The sequence below is a fragment of the Eschscholzia californica genome, unplaced genomic scaffold, assembly GCF_041429995.1.
Source record: "Eschscholzia californica isolate CP2 unplaced genomic scaffold, dmEscCali1.0.p SCAF_5, whole genome shotgun sequence".
Lineage (NCBI taxonomy): Eukaryota > Viridiplantae > Streptophyta > Magnoliopsida > Ranunculales > Papaveraceae > Eschscholzia > Eschscholzia californica.
In genome coordinates, this window is record NW_028238472.1 from 41377442 (window position 1) to 41403242 (window position 25801).

Consider the following 25801-nt stretch of genomic DNA (forward strand, 5'->3'; position numbering starts at 1 on the left):
CTTGATTATCATAATGCCTTTGCTCCAGTTGCTAAACTTGTCACTGTTCGAGTCCTTCTGTCCATTGTCGCCATCAAGGCTGATCTCTCTATCAGTTGGATGTTAATAATGTCTTTCTACAAGGCAACCTGGATGAAGAGGTTTTTATGGAACCACCTCCAGGATTTCATAGTAAGGGGGTGAACCGAGTTTGTAAATTAAACAAATCCCTTTATGGTCTCAAACAGGCATCACGATAATGGTTCCCCAAATTCTCCACCGTCTTAATTAAATATGGGTTTGTCCAATCCCTCTCTGATTACTCTCTTTTTCACATATTCTCACGACTCTGTCCGCATCTACGTACTTGTTTACATCGATGACATTGTTATCACTAGTAACAACTCTAAGACAATTTCTGCCTTAAAGTCTTTTCTTGATATAACCTTTTCCTTAAAGGATCTTGGTCGACTTCAGTATTTTTTGAGTATTGAGGTCTCTCGTTCGGACAAGGGTATCTTTCTTGGTCAAAGAAAATATATCCTTGATATCTTACACGATTCTGGCCTCACGACTTCTAAAGTCTTTTCATTCCCTATGGAACAAAAGTCACGCCGATTAGTTGGCCGCCTACTATACTTGACGGTTACTCGTTCGGATATTTGTTATGCGGTCAATAATCTGAGTCAATTCATGTAATCTCCAACAGACATCCACCTTACTGTTGCTCACCGAATTCTGCATTATCTCAAAGGGTTTATTGGCAAAGGCTTACTCCTCTCGGCAAATAGTTATCTTCTCATATCAGGATATACTGATTTTGATTAGGCTGGGTGTCCTTCAATCCGTCGTTCCACGACGGGATATTTTACCATGTTAGGATCTAGTTCGTTGTCCTGGAAATCCAAGAAACAACATACGGTTGCTCGCTCTTCCGCTGAAGCAGAATATCGGGCTTTAGCCACCCTAACATGTGAACTTCAATGGCTAAAACCCTTCTACAAGATTTTGGTATTTCGCACCCCAATCCAATGCCTGTGCATTGTGACAATAAGGCAGCTCTTCACGTTGAAATAGATAATCCGGTTTTTCATGAACGAACTAAGCACATTGAATAGATTGTCACTTAGTTCGTGAAAAGATAAAATCAAAACTCATTCACCCTCAATACACACCGACTTCCGAACAACTCGCAGACATCTTTACGAAGCCACTTGGAGCTGAAGCCTTACAAAAGCTTACTAGCAAGTTGGGCCTGATTACCATTCCTGCTCCAACTTGAGGGGAAGTATTAGGATAAGCGAGCCGCCTATCTAACCCGACCAGGTCCCGATCGGTTTAGCATTAGGGTTTTGGATGGTCATCAGTATTAAGATAACTATCAAGAGTGTTTTGTATATAACAAATAAGAACGGTACTTGTACTTGGATTAGTATTTTACTTCTATAAATAGGGTTGTGCACTAATTGTTATAATACACAAGAAATATTTTACCAAGTTCTCTTCTCCTTCTCTATACCACTCGGCTACTCTCTCTCTCTCTCTCCGATCAATCAATCTCCATCAAGGTTGATATTTCAAACTTTCGACCACCACCATTTTCGAATCTCTCTCTTTTGAGCTTCTCCATTAGTAATGGTGATTTCGAAAAGAAAGTGAAAGACTATCAAGATATAGAACTTATCAAGTCTGATGTAGCTTCTTTTGCCTCTTCACTCGGTCTCTCATCTACTTCTTCTCTTCCTTACCCTGGATTCCACAATACCGATTTTTGTAAAATAAACAATTACAAAACCCGAGTAGAAGGCACAAAAACCTAAAAAACCAGAAGAGAAACCACAAACCCTAAAAGTTCTGTTGGTGCAACGAAAGAGACCATTATAAGAAGTTTGCGAATAAGACCAACAAGAATGATCGAATGGTTTAACATAAGGTGGTTAATCAAGTAATCAAACCTGTCTCGCCAAAACCCAAACAACCAATAAGCGGAAGCATCTTCCTAAGCTTCCTTGTAGTAAAGCTTCGTCTTTAAGTGATGTAGCAGAATTAGAAGGAACTTTGGAGATGAAGATTAGGGGACGAAACACAATTTAGTCAATTTTTGGATCCAAAAGGAAGACGCCCCTATGTCAATCTTGTTGACCAAAATTTTTATGTCCCGGAGTTCTTTTTTTATGTCCCAAAGCCGCGACCAAAAAATTAAGTTGAAGACGATGCGGTTGAAGAGAAATTGCCTTCACCCGACTCCCTCTCCTGCGCCACTTTGGTTTCACTAATTTTATGTTTTAACTAAAATCTAGTTTATGTTGCAGCACTTAGGTAGTCCAAGGTTCTTCAGCCCTGGAGCCACTTTCGTTTCACGAATTTTGAGTTTTAACTAAAATCTAGTTTATGTTGCAGCACTTGGGTAGTCCAAGGCTCTTGAGCCCTGGAAACACAAGTCTCGTACATGTTTCTGGTTGTTGAACTTGAAGCCTAACCCTCATCCACGGCAAGTGCTTTCCTCAAAACAAAGAAAACACCAAGACCCATACAACTTCCATGATGGTCATTCCTTGTACATAAACCAGAATCAGTTATCTTCGAGAATATTGAGTTATAGTAGTTTAGTACGTATCTCCACAGGGTGTTTAACTCCGTTTAAATATGTTAATAGAAGTTACTTGTAATGGGTATTTGATTCTGTACAAATATGTTAAGTGTTTCAAGGCTAGTATCTATTAAGTGTTTCAAGTTTAGAGAATTACTATTTGTAATTACTACCTATCTGTTCACAGCCGGCCTAGGCATGATACATCTCGGTTCTTACCAGAGATCTTAACTATGTTTTCTCACTTGTGTGGGTGGTTCAACTTGAACCGATTGCTTGTGGGTGAACTGTGTTGCTGACTCATGGGGTATGAGCCAGGCCAAGTATGATCAGCTCAATCATCAAGTGTCCTCTCCTGACTGCTTATAGACTGCTCAATCCCCGAGTTTCCTCTCCTTACTTGCCTAATAGACGATATGACCTGCTGGTATTTGACCCTTACGGATTGGTTTTGCAACTCTTAACAAGGTGGATCTAATTTTCCTGCCAACAAGGGTCAATCATGAATGTCTTTAACGTTATGGCAAATTAAATTTCACACAATGTTCTACCTCGTTATGATTACGTTAGAAGACCATTTGTAGCATAGAACAAACAATTCTAATCATTCTCGGCCACTAGGAAAATTCTTACACTTCAAGCAGCGGGTGACCTTGTACATTCAGAAGCTCCATCTATTACAGAGTTGTTATTTTTTAGCAACAAACTCGACGACTACAAGACCGTACGAAACTAAAATAAGCAACAGATACTACTAAGTCTATGTCCATCATCCAAACTCAAAGCCAACCTCAACTCACAGCAATTATTTAATACTTGATAATTTGGATACTAAATATAACCAAACCGGGAGCATTCCATCCTGACAGAGTATTTGAATCCGACAATCACATTCCTGCTAGCTCAGATATATATCACATCATAGTAGTACCAATGTATAGGTAAATTATCTCAATCTGCTCTTCAACTTTGTGATGTCTTAACATATAAACACATGCTAGCTATACGGAATCACCTACAAGTACGTCTAGCAAACGGCTACCAACATTTCTAATGCTCCACTTAGAACCACATTGTTCATATGTCTAATTTCTCATCGCAACTTTAATCTGGAACTTAGGTAACTACTTCCATCCTTAAAAGTCATGACATATCTTCATTGACATTGTTAATGTGATCGAATTCTATGTTAAAGAATCCTGCTCCATAATCCCAAACAATTTCGTCTAAAATATCAATCTTTAGTGCAATGAAAAAAGCATTGAAATAGGTAAAACAACTTCCACTCATCAACACCAATGATTATCAACCTGATTCATAATCCACCGAACAATTGAAGAACTAATAAGCAAAAAGAAGCGATCCGGGCATTAAGAATCGTTGTGCTTATGGACACATTAAGCTTGAGCTCTTAACCAGAACCCAATCAATAAACACTACAAAAGCCGTATCAAGGAAACATTATGTAATAATATCAAATGCAGGTGTACTACAGAGATTGTCAGAGTCAATCAACCAACTGATGGAAACAAAAAAAATCTGTAAAGATCTATAAACCGTCATCCTTTCTAGACAAATTTGGTAGGCAACTCATGGATCTGCGCCTCCGTTCTTTGACGTCTTAACGTATAACATCATGCCAGCTATCAGCAATCACCTACAAGTTATGTTGTATTAGGCGATCCTAGGCAATCGCAACACAAAAAGGTAGCAGCTGCCTATTCCTTTGTACTCCACCTCCGGTACAAGTCATACATACTACAATAAATAGAATGTATCCCAAATTTCACAGTAGGAGTGAGACGTGGTTGTTCGACTGATCGAACATGACCCTAGAGAAGGGAAAAAAAAAGATAACAGGAAGAAGAAGAAACAGGGGCCTAGGGCAGCAGCAATGATATGAGAAGTGGAGAAAAGAAGTGAAGTAGAAGATGCAGAAAACAAACTCTAACCTTTGAAGTTGGTGAAGAACTGAAGAAGTGAAAGAAGATGGGAGCTTGGAGGCTGGAGCGTTGGAGAAGAAGTAAAGAAGATAACTGTTGAAGAAGATGTGAAGAACTCTTCTTTTTCTCTCCATCCGATTAGGAAAAAAGGAAAAGAGGGAAACTGATTTTCTATTGGTCAATTGGTCTTCGGCCCTAATTTTTCATTTCAGAAAGGATGCCCCCTTGTCGCCTCTAATAGCATGTGAGCCGAGACGCCAACCGGGGAAACCAGGGGATTCCCCCTAGAAAGGAGGCAACCCCCTAGCTGCACCTTTTGACAACAAAGCCAATGTCTGACAAACAACTATGAATTTCTAATTGCTCGACTCAAAACCTCCCTCGCTATGAATAATCTCCCCATCACAATGTTCTTGTGTCTAAATTTATCATTATACTCTAGCAACCCAACTACTTGTCTAATTTTATCCATACAACATATTTTATCATTGACATGGGTTATGTGCTCTGATTCGACAATTAGCTTAATATCTAAATTATCTAGTTTTCGCAATCTATATATTCCTTGCAAGAATCAAAACAGTAAGATAACGCCAAGATTAAGCCGAAATCTTATCTTGAGATTAAAGAAGGTCGATACCTAGCATGTATACCTACTGTCGATAACAGCATCAACTATGTTAAAGGAAACCTAATCCATGATCCCTAACTAAACAACTTCAAGAAATAATGAAACCACTCATGTCAAGTAAAAGATGGAAGTAAAAAAAAGATCAGAAACCTGAAATCTATGGTTCCACAGTTGTAACCTGTTGCCATTCTCCATCAACAGCTTCCTTTCATAAAGTGACATTATTGTTCCCATCTGCTACAGCTAATATATTTCCAGTCAATGACCAAGAAACCCTCCAAACAGGAGTCTCAAAATCCTTCAAAATTTTACCCTCCCATTTATCTCCTTCCTTCCCCACAGTCCAAATTATAACTTTCCCATCTTGAGAAGCACTAGCAATTGTTGATTTTGGCAAACCCAAATTAGGTGCCCAAGCCACATCCCTAACCCAATCAGTATGCATCTGAAGCCCTGGATGACAATCCAAATTCCAAGTACCATTGTTCAATTTCCAAACTTTAACAGTATTATCACACCCACCAGATACAAGTTTCTGAACTGGTTCAAAATTACCAGATCCTCCAACAAGAGAACCAGGAGCCATTGAAGGTGCCCAAGAAACACAAGTAACACCAACAGAATGAGCTTGATCTATCTTATTTGTATCCCAACCACCATCAACTCTAGCAGTATAAACAAATATAGATCCATCAGAAGATCCAGAAGCTAAACAAAGACCAAGTTCATGAGGAGCCCAAGAAATTGAATTAACAGAAGATTTATGATCACCAAAAACATGAGATTGAGTCCATTCATTCTGACTATTACCTTCTTTCCAAATTATTACTTTTCCATCATAAGAACAAGAAGCAAGGATTGATCCGAATTTTGGGTGAGCCCAAGAAACTTGCCAAACAGGTCCTTGATGACCAGTTAGGGTTCCGAGATGTTGAGAACCAGAAGAGTTATTACTTGTAACACCGATGATCTTAATGGTGTTATCAGAAGAAGCTGTTGCTAATCGTTTCCCGTAGTAATCCATTACGACATCATGAACTGTATCTTGATGACCAGTTTCGATCTTCTGTGAAGGCATCTCCGAATTCAGATTAGAAATTGTTACCAAGAGAGAGAAAGGGGAAATTTCTGAGCCCTAATTCGCAAAAGGAGAACGCAGATTTCTTCTTCTTTCGTTTCCTTCTCAGATCTAAGGAAGTTATAGTATGTCTATTTCTGGTCTCACCCGTCCAAACCGTTTAGAAAACCCAACGATATTGAAGTTGAACCAGTTCGTAATTGGAACCAGTTCGTATTGAAGTTGAACCCGTTTTCTTCAAGGTCTGGTTATTCCGGCGAAGGGGCTCCTCCCCTTCGTCGGAATTATAGTGAGATGAGAGAGAGAAATTAGAGAGAGAGAGAGAAATGAGAGAGAGAGAGAGATGGGAGAGAGATTAGTTAGAGAAAGATAAAAAAAAAAAATTTTGAAGGTTGCCGGAAAATTTGGCCGATCGGCGACCATCATCGGAGAAGATGATGAGGTGGCGGAATACATGATGTGGAGGAGAGAGAGGGAGAGGTGAGGTGTTTTTAAATTTTTTTTATATGTATTCTATTTTGGCCCCCTAGTTTTTTCTAAAGTAGCTATAAGTTTTTGGAAATTGACCCAAATTTAAAAGGGGGTCAATTTTGAATTTTGAAATCATTCTTATAAGAAGGGTAAATATGGAAACAAAAAGATTAACCTTAAAAGTTGACTGACGGTGTTAAGAAAAGGGGGTCATATTTGAATTTACGAATAAAAGGGGGCCGTAAAGGAAGCTGGTCACAAAATAGGGGGCCATATAAGAATTAACTCAAATAAAAAGTATTAATATCTCAATGATTAACTTCAAAACTATTTAAACTACATTCGATGAAGTTATATCAGTCTAAGAAAACAAATTAACTCACTACTAATCAAAACAAATATTCACATACAATAAGTATGACATAAAACTTAGAAGCAAACAAGTACGAAAAATGTGTTGCATAAGAAAAATTAACCGGAAGACGTATGAAGTATGTTTATTAGGGAGAAAAGACATGAAAGACTATTACATATATATATTTTTTTTTTTTGAAGCCAAGGGAACCATTTCCATTAATAAGTGACAAAATCACATTGTTTACATGGATAATACATCTTATTTCTCTCCTTTGAAAACTTCATGAGAGTTTCATACCTTTAAATGCAAAGTGCACCATGAAGAGAAAGAAATGGGACTAGACACAGACTCAATAAAATGACCCTAAAGGTCGAGAATGAGAAGACCTTGAAGGTCATGAATGAGAAGACCCTAAAGGTCGCGAATGAAAAGACCCTAGAGGTCGACAAAAAGTAATACTAATGCTAAAATAACCACTGTAGTCTTCACCGGGAAATCGTCGCCGTCACCGAAAAATCGTTTTCATCACCGGAAAACTGTCTTCATCGCCGGAGAACCACCACCACAGGGGAACCGCCGTCAATGCAACCACCCACTGCCCCATATCTTCACTCACACAAACAAACCACACACAGTAACCCATCTCTATCTTCATCTTCATCTTTATCTTCTTCTTCATCTTGTTTGAATTGGTCAATCAACAAAACCAGAGAAGTTAAACCATTTGATGATTCAAAATTTTCTTCCCTGCCTAAGACTTATGAAAGATTATATTGATCCATAGTTTGATGTAACCAAACAAAATCCTTTGAATCATAATTAAGATATCTTTCTTTTGATTGGGTATTTGGTATAAGTAGGGAAAAGATCTTTAGAATGGGTATAAATGAAGCAAGAAATAAAGCAAGATTGGATCTTGGGTATGCATGTATGTGTATGTTAGTGAAGGTTTCTCTCTCTCTAGTTCTTCTTTACTTTTGCTCTGTTATGCAAGAAGATAGACTATCCAATTCGACAAAAGGTATTTTGAGTCTAACCAAAATTTCACTCAGAACCATATGATAATAAAAGACAAAATATGATGCACCAGAACTGGCATTCAAACCCTAAAACTTCCACATAAGACGAGTACTGATCCCCTTTTCATAAGAAATACTAACAGGCAGACGCAACACTGGAAGGATTCGTTGATTTCCTCGACTTCATTGGTGGAGTTTAGGGTTTGTTCGTCTACGGTCAATTTCCATTTTGGATCAATTTAGGGTGATATAAATTTCTAATAGGGAGAGAAAGTAATAGAAAATAGAAAAAAAGAAAGAATAAAAGAGGAAAACTTCGCCGGAAAAACTAGATCTTAATCTCTCTTTCTCTCTCTAGGATAACCGTCTCTCTCCCGTATATAGATCTCAATTATACAAGGAAAGACTATTACATATTGGAGAGAGAGATAGGCAAAAACTATAAATTAGATACTATTTCCTTTTTTTTTGTTAAAGATATAAATTAGATACTAGAGTAGCCTTTAGAATGTCAATAAGGGTTCTGAACAATTCGTTAAAGTGAACTTTGTATTTTGGGTATGGGGCACCCCTAGAGACTCGAACACGGTTAAATTGTAAAATGGTGTCGGCCGCCCATAGAGACTTGAGGTAGAAAATATATGCTAGGTAGCCTTTAGAAAATTTATGATATTATGAATCATTGAATTTGGGCTTTTATTTTGTATATGGAGCGCCTGCAGAAAGTGAAGCCCAACAACATTACAATGGCATGGGGCGCCTATAGAAACTGAAATCTAGTAAACATAATTAAATTATTAAGGTTGTGAAAGGTTTCAAACTTGGAACCTCAAAACAGAGGATAAATCCCGCACCTGACCTACATACTAAGTTAGGATATAATATGACCTATACTATAGAATTTCTTTACCACAACCCAAAATGGGGACCTCACGGGGCCGGTGCAGCTGCACCCCCTCACCCATGCCCTTGTATATGATGCGTCATCCGCTTGAACCCTACATGTATTTTTTTTCTTTTTCATTTTTCTATTTCCGCTCATTATCTAAAATCACGAGTTTATCTCTCTCTAAATTTACATTTCTTTCTCTTTTAGCTCTCTTTTATTTTTTTCTCTCTATTCTGTCTTTCTCAAATTTCATTTTCTCTTCAATCTCAATGACTCAAAAACTATTTCCTCTCCAATTTTTTCTATTCCTCAAATCTCCATCTCTCTCAAATCTCCTATCTCTAAAAAGTTTTCATCTCTATCACAATATATTCTTTCTTAATTACAAATTCGTCACGAATTTCTGTTTCGTTAATTTTTTTTTTTCCTGAAAGGGATCAGACATTAATAAAACGATAGGATATTATTGAATGTACTCTGCAATCTGCATACCCTAATAATTTGTTTTGTATTAATTTTGTATATGGTGCATCCATCATTTTTGGCCTTTTGGTTTGGTTATTTAACCGAACCAAACCGTTCATGCATAGTTTGGTTCGGTAACCGAACCAAACCATGAACGAATTGGTTCGGATTGAAATTTAGAATAACCGAAACTTTCGGATTGTACTATGGATAGTCTCAAAAAGTCGGTTATCCAACCGATGTTCACCCCTAGATTTATGAAAAGTATGAAACATTTTCGGATGTATCGTGCGTGATATATTTTTTTTATTTAATTTGCGTTGTATATAGTGCATGCATTACATGTAAATGAATTTCATGAAAATGCATAGGACTGTGCATAACATCAGCGAAATACGAACTCAATTAAGTGCATCATTTATTTATCAAGTTCATGAACGTTAAACAAATTTTGTAGCAATAACACAGAGAAATAAAAATTTCTGACAAGTGACGAGGGAGACAAAATTTCGGGTTCAATTTAATGGTGAAGGAAGTTTAAAGAGAGAAACTGATGATTACCTCTTAAAAAAAAAAAAAAACTGATGATTAGAAATATCATATCTCGTATTTAGATATCTGGCTTCAATGTAAGGGTGAAGGAAGTTTGTCGTGCAAAATGCCATTTTTTAGAGTAACAAAAAGAATAAACATCTCAATGAAGAACTTAGATTTTTATTCTACTTATTTCTCAAAACGTCTTTCACCACTAAAAAAAATTATTTCATAGAGAACTTAGCTTTCAAAAGTTCTCGTTTAATTTCTTTTGTATTTGATAAGTGGATTAAAAGAAAGATCGAGTGAAAAACCCAAAAATCTAGACCCTAATAGGAAAAAATCCCACTCAAAAATAATAATGTCAAAAAACCCCATTTTTTGAACATTTTTCAAAATGTTCACAACATATGTAATTATGTTGTTAACAAGACAACATATTTTTTTCATAATTCCTTTACCCTTATATGTTGACAACACATATCATTGTGTTATTATAAAATGTTGACAATATCTATAATAATGTCTCGACTTATTATAAAATGTTGGCGTCATATATAATTATGTTCTTAACAACATATATAATGTATTAGTCAAAATATTATTTGTTCGTTAGCGGATTTGTTAAATACAAAGGATAATATGCATAACATTTTAATATTTGTAAAAGACAAATAAAAAAAAATGCTTTAGTCTTTATATTTATGTCGAAAGCAAAACAAAAAATGCGGAAACCACTTATTTTTTCACAAGACAAATCGAAAAATGTTGTAGCCAAAATGTTTGTGTTAGTTTGTCTATGTAAAATGCAAAAAAAAAAAAATGCGAAATATTTTGGCAAAACAATGTCTAAGCAAAAACGAATTTGTTCAAAAATTTACAAATTGTTGAGACAAACTAAGATTTGTTCAGAAATTTACAAAATTGTCAAGAACAAACCAAGAATTGTTCAGAAATGTTCAAAATTGTATTTTTACCTACTGGGTTTTTTTTTCTCATTATTATTTAGTGTTGGGCCTGATTCTCTTTAACTTCCCCATTTTGGACCTTATAATTACCGTCCCGGATTAAAAGGCCCAACCCCATTACAAGAAAGTAATAATTCTCTTCACCAAAATATCTTTCTCCAATGAAACCATCCAAACTTCAAGCCCTACTGGAAAAAAAAACCTACATCCCTAAATTCTAAGTTCAAAGCTTGTTTTTGTTTTTCGAATATGTATTACGATTTACGCTAGTCATTACATGACATTGATACATTATCAAGATGTGATCAACACAATAACTGCCGAAATTAAACTACGAATGAAAGAGGCAGAAAGCCCAACAACATATAAAAGAGGCCTAAATCCCGACAAACCTATTCATTTATACCTTTAGTAACTCAAATTTAATGACCATGGATTCCACCTCCTATGGAAATCGAACCTGGGACCTCCATGATTTTAGAGTTTATGTCAACACAATCAACCACTTGTGCAACCAAGTGTTGACAATGACTTAGCTTGTTGAAAACACATTAAGTACATACACCAGTAAACATAAAAGAAGGGAGGATAATATAAAAACCCAAAATTTGCAGTATAAAAGGAAACTAGACCCAAATCTAAATATTTGAAAAAAATAAACTTTTGTGAAAGTACAATTTTATCCCCGAAATCAACGTGAAAAATATTTTTGAAAATTTCTGAACTAATCTTAGTTTCCTTTCAACAATTTTAAAAATTTCTTAACAAATTCGTTTTTGCTCAAAAATTATTTTGCGAAAATGTTTCGCATTCCGTGTTTTGCATTTGACAAACACATACTGACATTAACATTTTGGCTAAAACATTTTTTGATTTGTCTTATAAAGAAAAAAAGGTATCCGCAGTTATTGTGTTCCTTTTGATAAAAACATTTAGACTAATGCATTTTTCTATTTGTCATTTCAAAATTAAAATTTTCTGCATATTATCCTTTGTATCTGACAAATCCGTCAACAGACAAATAATAGTTTGACTAATGCATTGTATATGCTATTAACAACATAGTTATGTATGTCGTCAAAATTTTATAACAAGTCACGGCAACTATATATGTTGTGAACATTTTATAACAAATCAGAACATTATTGCATGTGTCGTCAACAGTTTACAACACAATTATATATGTTGTCAACATAGAAAGGTAAAAAGAAGATTATGGAAAAAATATGTTTGTCTTGTTAACAACTTAATTATTTTAGCGTCCATATTTTGGGCTTTATTCATCTTTCGTACATTAACTATATTGAGACTAATCTAGACCTTAGTATAATTTTGGTTTGGTTTAAAAAGTGTTAAAAGTGAGTTTTTCTTACATTATTATTTTCGGATGGGTTTTTTCTATTAAGGTCCAGATTTTTGGGTTTTTTATTCATTTTTTCATAAAAGAATTGCTCATACATAAGGGTAAAACTAAACACCGCGAAGATCGAAAGACTGATGGAAATCAAACCAGGCCGGACTACAAAAATGGGACAAAAAAAAGTGGTCCATAATGGTCATTTTTTTGGATTATTTACCAAATAGCCCCCAACTTTATGACCAGCTTTTTGCCTAGCCACCTACTTTTCAAAAATACCCAGATGGCCCCCTTTTTCAGTTACTGTTATAACACCGTTAACATCTCATCATCTCTCTTTTAATCAGGAAACCCCTTCGCCGGAGTATTTAGAGAGAGAGAGAGGAAATTTTTTTTTGAGAGATAGAGAGGAAATAACATTTCGTTTTTAATGTTTGAAGCTCGCCGTCGGCCGGCGACTTTCGTCGGTGAAGACGATGAGGTGGTGAGAAGCTGAGGTGGCAGAGAGAGGTGATGAGATAGAAGAGATAGAGGTGATGCCTAGTTAATGGTGTTATAACGGTAACTGAAAAAATGGGTCATCTGGGTATTTTTTATAAAGTAGGGAGCTAGGCAGAAAGTTGGTCATAAAGTTGGGGACTATTTGAAAAATAATCTTTTTTTTTATTGAATTGGTCTTTAGGTCCGACTCAAACCTTTTTCTGACAAGCACATGGCCCGAACCGAACCGGATTAAATGATATATATTATCCATACAATTAATGGATAACTAAGTATTATATCTTATGATGAAATTATTTTTGTTCTCATTCTTGTTTTAATACATAATTGTGTGAAAGAAAAATTAGCAAAATTGCTGTCATAGTTGGATTACATTCATTTCATCTCTTGCGTGCAATACTAGTCTCAATATAAACTTTTGATCGTTAATATTTGGTTAAATAAAGTATAAATTAGGTCTAAACTGAAAAACCAAATTAAAAAACCGGTTTAATATGAGTAGTCTAGTTTTTGCTATACGGTCTTTTGGTCTGGACTTTTTTACATATAAAAATCGGACCATTATAATAGATACTCGTTCAAATATGTAAAAAACTGGTCTACCTAGACTCGTTTCACCCCTACACATACATTGAAAATAATGATCATAGCAAATGAGCAATCAATTACTTAAAAATCTAAACAAAAATTAAAGCCTTCAATGGGTCTTGAGTTAGTTGGGTTCATTTAACCCAATGCAGTCAAATAATTGAAGAAGTTAGAAAGTAAACAGAAAAGATTAAAAATAGATAAAAAGAAAATGAGAGTAGGGGGGATTCAACCACTGATGTTCAGAGTAGAAAAAGGACAATTAATACTTAACCATTAGGCTAAAGTCCAAACCTTTCCTCGTCAAGTCTTGTTATATATCCTCAAATATTACAAATACAATCTTAACCATTTTTAGACCTCATTCGGGCTCAAATCAGCCCTTGCCGCGGCTTTGAGCCTGGGCAGATTGTGCATGGAATAACCTATCGGGAGAAGTCAACAGTTGGTAGTCCAAGTGGTTCCAAAGTGTTGACATAAACTCCAGAAAGCCCTGGAAGTCCCAGGTTCGAATCCCAGAGAAGGTGGAATCTTTAGTTATTTGAATTGGGATTATTAGGGTGTAAATAATGTTGTTGGCCTTTAGGGCATGTTCTAGTTGGGCTATAGGCCCGGTCCTGTTAGTGTTTGAGTGGGCGGTTATCGAGCTTATCACATCTATGATGTATCAAGTGCCAAATGTAACGACATACGTAGATCGTAGTCGACTTCCAAAAAAAAACCTATCGGGAGAAAGAAGAGAGAAAAGATCATGTAATACTAATGTAATAGTCGAATGGAAGAAAGGAATTAAAACAAGACAATTTCGGCATTTCTACGAACTTAGAGGTTACATGTTGATCACACTTAGAGTGCCAATTGGAAAATAACTCTGAAATAAAATAAGAGAACGGACTCCACGACCAAATACCTTCTTGAATAGAAACATTTTTTCTTTCCATTTCCTCGAGCTCCTACTCACGAAAATAATTTAAAATATAATATCAAGTTCCATGTTTCTAACTTGTTAACTTCACCCACTTTTCAGTTGTTAGCAAGACAAGGAAATCCGCTAAGTATCGCTTTCTCTCTCTAATCTTTTTTCTCTCTCTCTCTCCTCGAGTTTTCTTCATTTCTACATTGTTTCTCTAAAGTTGGTGGAACAAAATTAAACAACTAAACGGATTCATTTAAATGCTTACAAATACATTGGATTAGACATGCACTTGTCTCTATTATTCCTTACCTACTAATTAATAGGAGCCTCTCCTTATCAAAACAAATTTATCTCATTTGAATATGAAAATGAAAATTACAAGATAGATTCTTGGTATTTGAAGCCTAAACAAGCCTCATAATTTTTAAATTCCTCATCATCCCCAACTATCTTTTTGTTTTGGGGAGAAATTAAGAGAACAATATACTTAATAAAGTTAATAATACACGTCAAGGTTGTGCATCTACTCAAAAAATCTAGAGGCCCCAATCTCAATTCACCGGGAATGTAAAGTTCTTTATTCACTTGTATTAAAGGATATAAATAAAATATAAGTAAGAATAGACTTCATGCTCCTAGGATTGTCTTAAGCATCGTTATATGGTCTTTAGGGTTCAGAATGTCTATGATGATGGTAAATATATTTTTTATGCATTTTTTTATAATAGATCCATTCCAAATTGAGTGTAATGACTCTTGCAGTCCATGTCAAAAATAAGTTAATGATAGATTTGTTGGTAATTTAGTAATTGTGTACCTCCTTGGTCCTCTTTTTCACCCCCTATTAGAATATTTCTAATAGTCCCACATTGCCCCATTGATAAAACTCTTCTCTTGTACTACTCCTTATAAAGACCTTGTGTAAGAGATATGATAATCAATACAAATCAATCAATTTCTCTTTTCTTTCATGGTATAAGAGTTTAGGTTTCTTGAGAATAATTAATCGCTCATAGTCTTCCGCTTCGCCGGCGGCGAAGATCTAATCAATATAACCAATTGAGGTAGTTTTAGTCCCATTACATGTTTATGGAATTTTTGTAGCTTCACTTGAAAAAAGCAGATGATTACCAGTATTTTTTTTGTTGTTTCATGACAGTTATTAGTATATTATGTTTTTATCATGCATTCATGCATATGATAATATGGTATAGTGAATCTTCTAGACAAATGATAACAAACATAATCTTGTAATCAAGATGAATTTAATATTATCTAACTGTTATCACTTATAAGATAATGTGTACATGAACTATTTTTCTTTGTCCAATAATATTTTATATGGAGAATTTTGACAAGTTTTGTTGATCCAGACTAAAAAACACAGAATTAATATTATATAACCAAGATAGTAAGATACTAATAGTTTAGTAATATATCGTACTAAATTATTTAACCTCTATCTGTATGTATTATATGTTCTAATTAAAAGTATAGAAAATTTAAGTCGTTCAATTGGCCGGCTATTTTTTAGATTTGAAATATCCAAAACAATTTCCCTGGGTTGTCCATCTAACTTGTAAGATATGATATCTAATCATTTTGGTCGTTCAGATTCTTAAGCCTTTGACATGATTTCTAAGAGGACCCAACCTTAAAGGATGTATACTAAAAAATCTTCTTTTCAACAAAAAAAAAAAAAAAAAAGTTAAAGAAAAATCTTTGAAGAACAAAGACTTAGTCAATCATGTAGCCCCTTAATCTTCATCTTCACCTCTCCTCCACCACCACAACTTCTGACGACCATCACCATTTCCGACCACCGACTACCTCACTCACTATCTCTCTCTCGCCCGCTCTCTCACACTGTTTTTGTCTCTAGATCTCTCTCTCTCTCTCTCTCTCGCTGCCTCTCTATATAATCTTGATTTTTGTTTTCTGACCTCAATAGATGCAGATAGATAAATTCTACTGCAAAAGTATCATGGGTTTTCACCTCGAAAGATTTTGTCTTTTGTCCTCAATAGATGCAGAACGATAAATTTTCATAGATGCATGACCCACTCACACATCAACATTTTACCTCATGTATATGTTGATCCAAATCGGTGTTAGTTTAGACAGAATCAATGGCTACAGACTTATAATCATGACGACTAATAAAAGTTGGGTATTCATAGGTTGCTTTCTCGATAGAAATTTCTGCCAAAGTATGACAATCAGGTTCAAGGCCATCATTTACTTCATCTACTTCACCATTTGCATTGACAGTTAGTTAAACAAGACAACCTGATATATTTCCATTTTCAATCTCAAAGTTTATCGGGATGATACACATCAGAAGCAATAACTCTAGGACTAGAGGATAAATCGTTCCGGGAAGAGGCAACAGTTCAGGTTCATGGACAACTTCTAATTGATTTCTGACGACAAAAGTATCATACAACATATCCTTAGAAGCTTGGGTATAACGTTTTACATAAAAAATTATATGTTTCGGCTCAATTTCATGATCAATAACACAGTTCACAGAAACACAAACATTAGACTCAACACCAGAACCAATATCAAATTTATCGTAAAAGAGAGAGTTAGAGCGATAGAGAGAGTGAGAGCGATAGAGAGAGTTGGAGTTCGAGAGAAAGTGAGAGAGAGAGAGTGACAGTTCGAGAGAAAGAGAGAAGAAAAGAGATGGAGAAAAAGACCCGATAAGATACAAAGGGGAAAAAAACCAAAAAAAAAAAAAAAATCAATTTTTGGGCCCAAAATGAAGATGCCCCAAGTCAAATCTTGTTGACCAAAATCTTTATGCCCGAATATTTTCTTTATGCCCCAATGTCACGGCTTATTATTTTTGACGAATTAGGGTTTATGGTCTATTCTTTTTTCTAGATATATAGGGTGTCTATTAATTTAAATACATATTACCGGTTTTTCGTCAGCGACAAGTCTAAGGTGTGCACCTCCAGATGGGCAAGGGTCAGATTTCCACTCCCTTGTGCAATATTTAGTAGCTAAGATATGTTGGATGGATATTTTGTCTCTTTCTTTAAGAACAAATTAATCAGTAGGCCCAGTAGGCTTCAAGTTACTGGCCCTTACTGTATTAATCCACCCGAATCAATCTTCTCTCTGAAGATACAAAGGGCCAAAAATCCTGAAGTTCTTCTTTGTGATGATAATGTCAAATTCTCAAGTCTCCTTGATGAGCGAAGAAGCACAAGGCCTAATATGAATAGATTTCCACAATGGTGCCATGTTATAGGAGCTTAAACTATGTGATTGAATAACTCATCCTCTATTGATGCGGGTCGAGAGAGGGACTCCGAACCCTGGGGGAGCCCAGCCCTAGGGCTACCATATTGGGAAAACAGGGTCGGGGTTGGGTTTTTAGACTAAATTCTAACATAGATGGAAAGAGAAAAAAAGTTTGGTACAAGGGAAACGAATGGCCTAGGTTGTCCTTCTATAAGAAGACCGACCACCCTCCTCTTAGAGAAGTCGGTCAACGGACTTCCTTAAGTCGATAGGGCCAAAGGTCATTTCCCTTAAATGTAGATCTATATAGGGGCGATAGTAGGTTACAACCTCCCTCACCCCTCGAAAACATTAAAAGATATCAGAAGTACCTCTCTAGATAATATTAAGGATGAACCTTGTGAAAGGATTGTAGTATTTGATGTTGTCCATATGGTAATAAGTATGGGTTTGCTTACCTTCGTCACAACCCTAGCTACATTTTTTGGTTATTTCTCAAATGACCCCCTAGTTTATAACCAGCTTCACGCCTAGCCTCCTAGTTTATCAAAAGTACCCAGATGACCCTCTTTTTTTCATTACCATCACATGAGCATTAAAGTCAGATTTTCTGTACAAACTTGCCCCTTCTTTTAGTGACATACTCAACTCTCTCTCTCTCTCTAAAACCTCTCTCTCTCTCTCATCATTTATTTCTCTTTCTAAAAACTCTCTCTAAAATATTTTCACAGAAAGAAGGAAAGAAAAATTATATCAAGAAGAGTTCTACTTAGATTATAAGATCTGGAGAGAAAGATGGATTCAGTGAGAAAGTGGGCTAACATTATTAAATCTGAGTTCTTATATCAATTCACGAATGGTCCTTCTTTTGGTGTTTTCTACTATCTCAAAGAAGTATTGCATAGAGAAAGCTCGAGAGAGAAAGAGAGGGCGCAAAAATTATAGAGAGAGAAATTGCAGAAAGCCATGAAAGAATTTGAATTATGTGTTTCCTCAACAAGGATGTATTGTGAATCAGATAAAGTGGGTTTATGTTGGGATTGTGATGCAAAGATTCACATTGCGAATTTCCTTGTCGCTAGACACACAAGAATTTCATTCATGTCAATCGCCGATGCATGAATCTATTAATGATGATGATGATGGTGATGATGATGATGATGAAGACGTTGATGATTTCTATGATGATGACGAAAAAGATGGTTTTCTCTTCATCCACATCATTACTTGTAAGGCGAAAGCAGAGAGAGAAAGTTGCAGAATAATTACGTGAGATTTCTTCAAGTACTTCTTGGTTACCATGGAATTCCAAAATCTAAGGTACGAGGGAATTGAACGTTAAAGAACTAAAAGAAGGATAACTTTAGAAAAAAAAATCTGACTTTAAATGTGAAGATAACGGTAAAAAAAGGGACATCTGGATATTTTCGATAAACTAGGGCTACGAGGGAAGCTGGTCCTAAACTAGGGGGCCATTAGAAAAATAACTATATTTTCAAATTTTTCTTTTTCAAGTTCAATCACAATCCCGACCCTCAACTCTTATTTTTCTAAGTTTTCTTTCTTTGAATCAAGACCATAAAAGTTGGCAAATTTGTTAATATTCTAGATTGGAAGTGTTTTCCTTTATGTGGCAATATTGTATACTTGACTACAATATGAATATACAAGTGTTCGAAATCCGCCACTGATTGGCCATACTGGCCTTCCATAGGGCGTCAAGCCAGACATGAGTCTAACCTCGAACCAGTCTTACGGGGCTGATCCATGAGTTTTGTCAACCTCTCTCTTATGACCATAGTCTTGAGTGACGTATATAATCTTTACAATAACTGTATAATTATAGATAATAATTTTGTCACTTTATCATTTTTATAACTAGTTAATAAACATGAATAAAACTGTCATTTGTGAAAGAAATAGAGCTTTCAACTGATGGTGACACAAAAACACCCAATGAATAACAATAAAATTCTTAAAGACAAGTAGTACAAAATATTTTCATTCTAGAGGCATAAGAATTTTTTTTTTTTTTTTTTTTTGATGAAGATAGGCATAAGAATTACTCAACAAGACTAGAAGGCACATGCAAACCCCACAAGGGTCCACAAATGTCAAATAAATTTAAAAGATCCTCCCAAAGACATGCACCCAGACTCAGGACTTAAAGGCACATGCAAACCCCTCCCACCTTTGCCTTGAAAAAAAATTCCCAAATACTAAGAATGAGAATAATATCTTTTGTTGATTTTTGTCCAATTTAAAAAATTAAACCCATTCTTTGATATAAAATAAAAATAAAATAAAACTATAACATAATAATAATAATATATAAATGAATAATTTTGAAACAATTTATCAGTTAGTCAAAGAATCCAAAAATCATTCAAATAATTATGTATCATATTAGTACTTAATCAAGTTGCATTAAAACTAAATTGAAAGTCTTATTTTAATATTTAAATGCCACCTGAAAATCAGAAACATATTAGTATTAATGCTTGTTTTAGATTCTTACAAAACTTTGAAGTCTTAAAAGTTTGGTAAATTTCCATTAAGGTGAACCATATTTATGGTTGTTGAAATGTTCAACCAATTCTTTTGACCTCTCTTATCTAAACAGAGGAGTTTGGAAATTTTGTTAGCCACAAAGCTTCTCCATTGGTTGGATTTCCTCTGCTCTTTGTTCTATGAATAAGAAACATATGAATATGAAAGATGGATGAAATTTTATATTTTTCTCTCAAAAATTTTAGTAGATAAAAATGTTTTTTTATGAAATAAAGAAAACAAGAAAATACCAAATCACAAGAAACTGGACTAACATCTATTTAAATAAGAAAAGATTGATGCTGATAGAAAATTAATTCTTCTTTCCTACCATTTTTTCAAATGGTTTAATAGAAAAATTTAGAGAATTGTTCTAATATTCCATATTTGATTTTTTCTAATATTAATGATGTAATGTTTAGTAATATTGTTTCCATTGATTTTTTTTTTTTTTGAGATTTATTTCATACATGTTAATATGCAGTTTCTATAATTCCTTTCGTGTTTTCACCATCTTTTCACGTTTATCTTATGTTTGTTTGCTAGTGAGAGGCTTGCACTAAGATTTACAATGAGATAATAGTTTGAAACTGATAGTTAACCTCTAAATTTCTGAAGTTATATACAAATGTTTTCTCTTTATCTCTCATTCTCGATTTATTTCTCCATATTTTATTTCATTTTTTTGTTTATTTCATGAATTTAACGAGGAATTTAGACAAACATTCAAGGAGAAACATACCATCAGCCACTTTTGATAGAAAAGATTTCCTCCACTGAATTCTTCTCCACTCCATCGATTTTCAAGTTCCCCAGATTAAACAGCTTCCTGTACTTGGTGGGCTCGAACCGACTACCTCCATTGAGTTCGGCTCAATCCCATCGATTTCAACATCTCTTAATTATTTCGCTTCCTGGAGTTGAAATCGGTGGGCTTGAACTGATTTTCTCCACGAGATTAAACTCGGCCCCACCTATATCACTTCTTAGCTTTTACTCTGTTATTGAACAATTGAACTCGATATATTGCGATTAATTATTTTTAGCAAAATAGGTGGAACCAGACAAAATTCAAGCTCATGCTCCGAATTCTTTTTCTTAAAAAATAACCTACAATATACTCCACCAAACAAGTAATAATGTTAGGGAATGTTCATATTAATTATTAGTAGTAGTATGAATCATGTCATGAAATCCATTTGATAGAGTATTTTGACATTACCTAATTTGTATCGAAGACCCAATTTAAACTTTTCTAGTTAAAAAGACAAGTTAATTTTTTTTTTTTTAAACTCAAGTTTTGTATCATTTTTGTTAAAACCCCAAATATATGTATTTTGTTTAGTTAAAACCCTTATATTTTTTACAAAGGTGTTGCAAGGTGTTTGAAAGGCATCGAAAAGATGTTGTAAGGTGTTGCAAGGCCTTGCAAAGATGTTGTAAGGTGTTGCAAGACGTTCTAAAGCTATTGCAAAGCAGTTGTAAGGCGCTGCAAAGCTCTCGCAAGGCGCTGCAAAGCTCTCGCAAGGTGTTGCAAATTAAACAATTACTCAGGGAGCTGAAGACTAAAAAAATTGACTGATTATTTTTAACCGAAATCTAAATTTGTTAGGGAGTTTTGACTAAATTTCCCTATTCAAAGAAAGCACTTTGTAAACTTTGAGATAATTTCGGTGAGATAAAGATGACGTCTAGGAATTTAGGTTTTGTAGATCTAGAGTTTGAGATGATTTTGTAAAAAGTAGAAAAATTGGGTGATTAACGCCCACAAAGTTGAAATGATCAAAGAATAATCTTCAACCATGTTTGGTCAACAAGTTTTGACCAAGTCTACACTAACAATCCCACCGTGCTTATTTTACCACCTTGTTTCGACAAACAAAAATTATTTTACCACCTTGCCACTTTTTTGACAATGATGCTTTACCCTGAAGGAAAAATGGGAGAGGACCTGGGAACTCAAAATGTTATTCCTTGACGGACATGGCTGCCGTTTTTATTTTTAAAAACAATTTTACCCCATGACTTCAAAAAGTGACAATCTAGAAAAAAAAGAAAAGAAGAAGAAGGTTTTATAGATTATATGGAAAAAAAGAAGAAGAATAAAAAGGTTTTATAGATTATATGGAGGCCAACTCCACCTACTTCCAAGTTTGACTAGAAGTCTAGAACACCCCATCCATTTCAAACCCTAGAAAAAATCTCTTTTTTTTTTTTGGAAGACTAATAAACAAGATTAGTGTAAAAAAGTTAAAAATAATCAAAGGATGAATATTTTTTATATAGTGCAATCATAAATAGTTAATAACCAGAAGAAAAAAAGTTATGAGACACAATATGTAAATGTTACGAAAATGTATCTTACAAATCAAATTTTAAAAATAATTATAATGAGATAATAAGTATACACACTTAATTTTTCCCTTGTGCATTTAGTTTTGGAGTGGATTTGTATGTCATCAATTAGATGATATATCATCTTTTAATTTTTCACAAAAGCATTATTTATTAAGGTTTGTCCTCTATTTAGATCCTTCAAATATTTTCAACAACTAAAAAAAGATCCTTCAAATATAATAAATTTACAAAAAGGTATACCTTTCACTCTCTATTTATCTTTTCAAGCAATTGTGATAGTCTAAGATATATAGGATTAGGATATTAAACTAAATTTCTTAAAAGATAATCTTATTTTAGTTCAACAAATTTTTTTTTTTCTTTTTGGAAATGGCTTCTAAGGCAAAATATTATACAAAATAAGCCAAAACAAAAATCATCTGTTTTTTGAATTAACTAAGTGTCATGTTTATTATATATATTCCTGACTTATACATAAAATAATATGTACAATTATCACTCAGATCATTTTCTATCATTTTCATTCTAAAATATCTTCAGCTAAATTTTCTCTCAAGAATATACATATTTTAGTGTTTCTTTCTCTTCTCTGTCGTCTTCATCTCCGTTTACCGAAGGTCATCTTCTTTTTAACATCTGAGTATGAACACCTTGGACACCATTACGAAACAAACTAACTAAATCATCGCTTCAACAAACGAATTCAATGAAAATTATCTATATTATTGAGAGAAAATTTAGCTATATTCTTGAGAGAAAGTTACAAGTATGAACAACTTCTACTACGGAGAGTTGTTAATGTCATAGTTACAAGTTTTATCTAGAGAGAAAGTAGAATATTTAGAAATTTGATGTTCTTCATTGTGATATTATTGGTGACGATAGAAACTTGATTTTGATGTTTTTCGTTGGGGATATTAGATTTTGATGTTCTTCGTTTGGTTTATTCTGGTTTTGTATCTTCTCACATATGGAAAGCGTTAACAAATTCTGTGAATTTAGTTCGCGTGTTTTTGCAAATCCAGTTTGCAAGAATTGCAAACTCATTCTGCATCTGCAAATCAAATTTGTGAGATTTACAATTCAATTTGTTTATGCAAATCGGATTTGCGAGATTTAGAAACCCAAGTTGCATTTGCAAGTAGATTTGAGAGGTTTGCAAACCTAGTTTGCAATATTTGCAATCTAGTTTGCAAATTTAAATCGAATTTGTAAAAATAAAAAAAAGTATAAATAATATTGTTCTTCTATGTTTTTTTAGAAAAAGTATTGAAAGTGGATCTTGTTAGAAAAATTACGAAAATCCCTATCTAACTATATAACTTTTGTCGAAAACCAACATCTAGTGAAAATGTTATATATATTTAAAATTAAAGAGAAATTACTCAAAAGAATAGCTTAGTCTTTATTAATATTTTAACCTTAATAATAATTATGAAATAATTTGTATTATTTTTTTTTTATCTATTTTGAATATTATTCAAGCTTAAACAACTAGTAACTCCCATTTACTTCCAGTATAGCAGTTATTCTGACATTTAATGTCCACGATATATACTTTTCACAAGTTGACGAATACAGTGGGCGGAAGAGCCTTTAATATAAGATTATCCCAACCGATTTGTAAATTAATGGAGCCTAAGAATCCAACTTTTTTGACTAATTACAAGTTTTAGAAGATAATATATTGTTAAACTTCGAAATTATTTTATTAAAACTGCAAATTGTTGATTAATATAATTTATGATTTTTTTTTGGGATAGGTTTTTAGGATTTACAGGTGTAAATGAGGTCCAGTGTTAATGACTCCTCATACCAAATCCTGCTAATTGACTCAGCTCCAAGTGGGTGGCTTCTTTTAAAGAAAATAACACAATAAGAGCAATAATTTCCTTTTAACAATCATAAGCAAACAGAAATTAAGACCCAAAAGGTGGGATGCCATTAGTAAACAAAACAAACTTGACCTCATCATAATAAGACCATAGAAAAGGTGTCCAGACAAACCCTTTTAAATTAGGGGAAGTTTGGATATGTCATATGTTATAAGAATAATATTTTCATTTTATTAAATCAACAACATTAATATTAAGTTTGATGCTAAATTGACAAGAGACACCAGAAATTATCGACCTCCACAAATCTAGCTTGATGGAAATAACCGGGAAGAAAACAATATCAACAAATATTCTTGACTAGAAATATATTCAGTCTCCGACGCCAAAAATTCAAAAAATTTTAAATATTTGTAAAACTTATAAAACTCGAAATTCACATAGTAAAAAAATACTTGATTTTATTGATCAAACTATAAATTAAACAACTACTCCCTTTATATTGCATTTAGAGCATCTCCCATGCAACACTCAAACTCTAAAACTTAGAGTGCTACTTAGGATTTTTTAGAGTTTATCTTTAAAATTCATCTCCAATGTAAAACTCATCATGAATCTGTAAAATAATGTGACAAGATTTATTTTAGAGATCCTAAGAGGACACTTTATGATATGAAAAAATTTGCTTTAGAGATCGTTAAGAGGAACTTTAAATGCCACATAAGCGAATCAGTTAACTTTACGGTCAAAATATAAATTTTAGAGTCTCCTAAGTGTTGCATTGGAAAGCTTTTTCAATAGAATATCTCTAAATTTACATGTAAGAAAGAGATCCTTTAAATATCTATTTTTCACACTTGACAGGTAAGATTTTAGAGTTTTTCTTGGACCTTGCATTGAAATGCTCGTAATTGTAGGGAAATTAAAGTTTTAGGTGCTGTTTATTTTTTTTTTGTTTGAATCTGAATTGGTTGAATCTGAGTTTGCTGAAATATTTTGCAAGTTAGGTGTTTGTTTTTTAGATCTGAATTAAAAACATTGACCTTTATACCTATAATATTTAAGAATTTTTTTTATCAAAATCCTAACTTCCCTCTTCTGATAAAAAGAAATTGGAAACCCTAAACTTCCCTCTCTCTCGGTCTCCATTTTTCCCTCTCACAGTCTTTCCGACGAGATATATGCAGTCCCTTTATCTCTCGCAAGTCACCGACGGGATCGCTCTATCTCTCGATCTCTCTTTCTCTCTCTCTCTAAAAGATTCTCCGACAAGATCAACATCTCTCTCTCTCACAGACTCTCGGCAAGATCTCTCTTTCACGGACTCTCGGTAAGATCTCTCTCTCACAGACTCTCGGCAAGATCTCCCTCTCACAGACTCTCGGCAAGATCTCCCTTTCACAGGCTCTCGGTGGTTTTGTCGGTGGTGACTTTGTCGATGGTGAAATTTTGAATAGGTCACTTAAATTTATTCTAAATCACAGGGGCAGAATGGTTATTTTACAAATTTCTG

The 25801-nt window shown here is 34.1% G+C and overlaps 1 pseudogene across 4 annotated transcripts; it reads right to left on the reverse strand.

The window, feature by feature from the left end:
• Nucleotides 1-1352: 1352 nt before the first annotated feature.
• On the reverse strand, nucleotides 1353-6818 carry LOC147539280 (protein transport protein SEC13 homolog A pseudogene; annotated as a pseudogene). 4 transcript variants are annotated; one of them, XR_015226078.1, is made up of 2 exons: nucleotides 5294-6818; nucleotides 1353-1728 (listed from the first exon to the last, which is right to left on the reverse strand). The product of XR_015226078.1 is annotated as a protein transport protein SEC13 homolog A pseudogene, transcript variant X4 (transcript). The 4 variants fall into 4 exon arrangements; XR_015226077.1 differs by lacking the exon at nucleotides 1353-1728 and adding an exon at nucleotides 3147-3879; XR_015226075.1 differs by lacking the exon at nucleotides 1353-1728 and adding an exon at nucleotides 3831-4226.
• Nucleotides 6819-25801: the final 18983 nt, after the last annotated feature.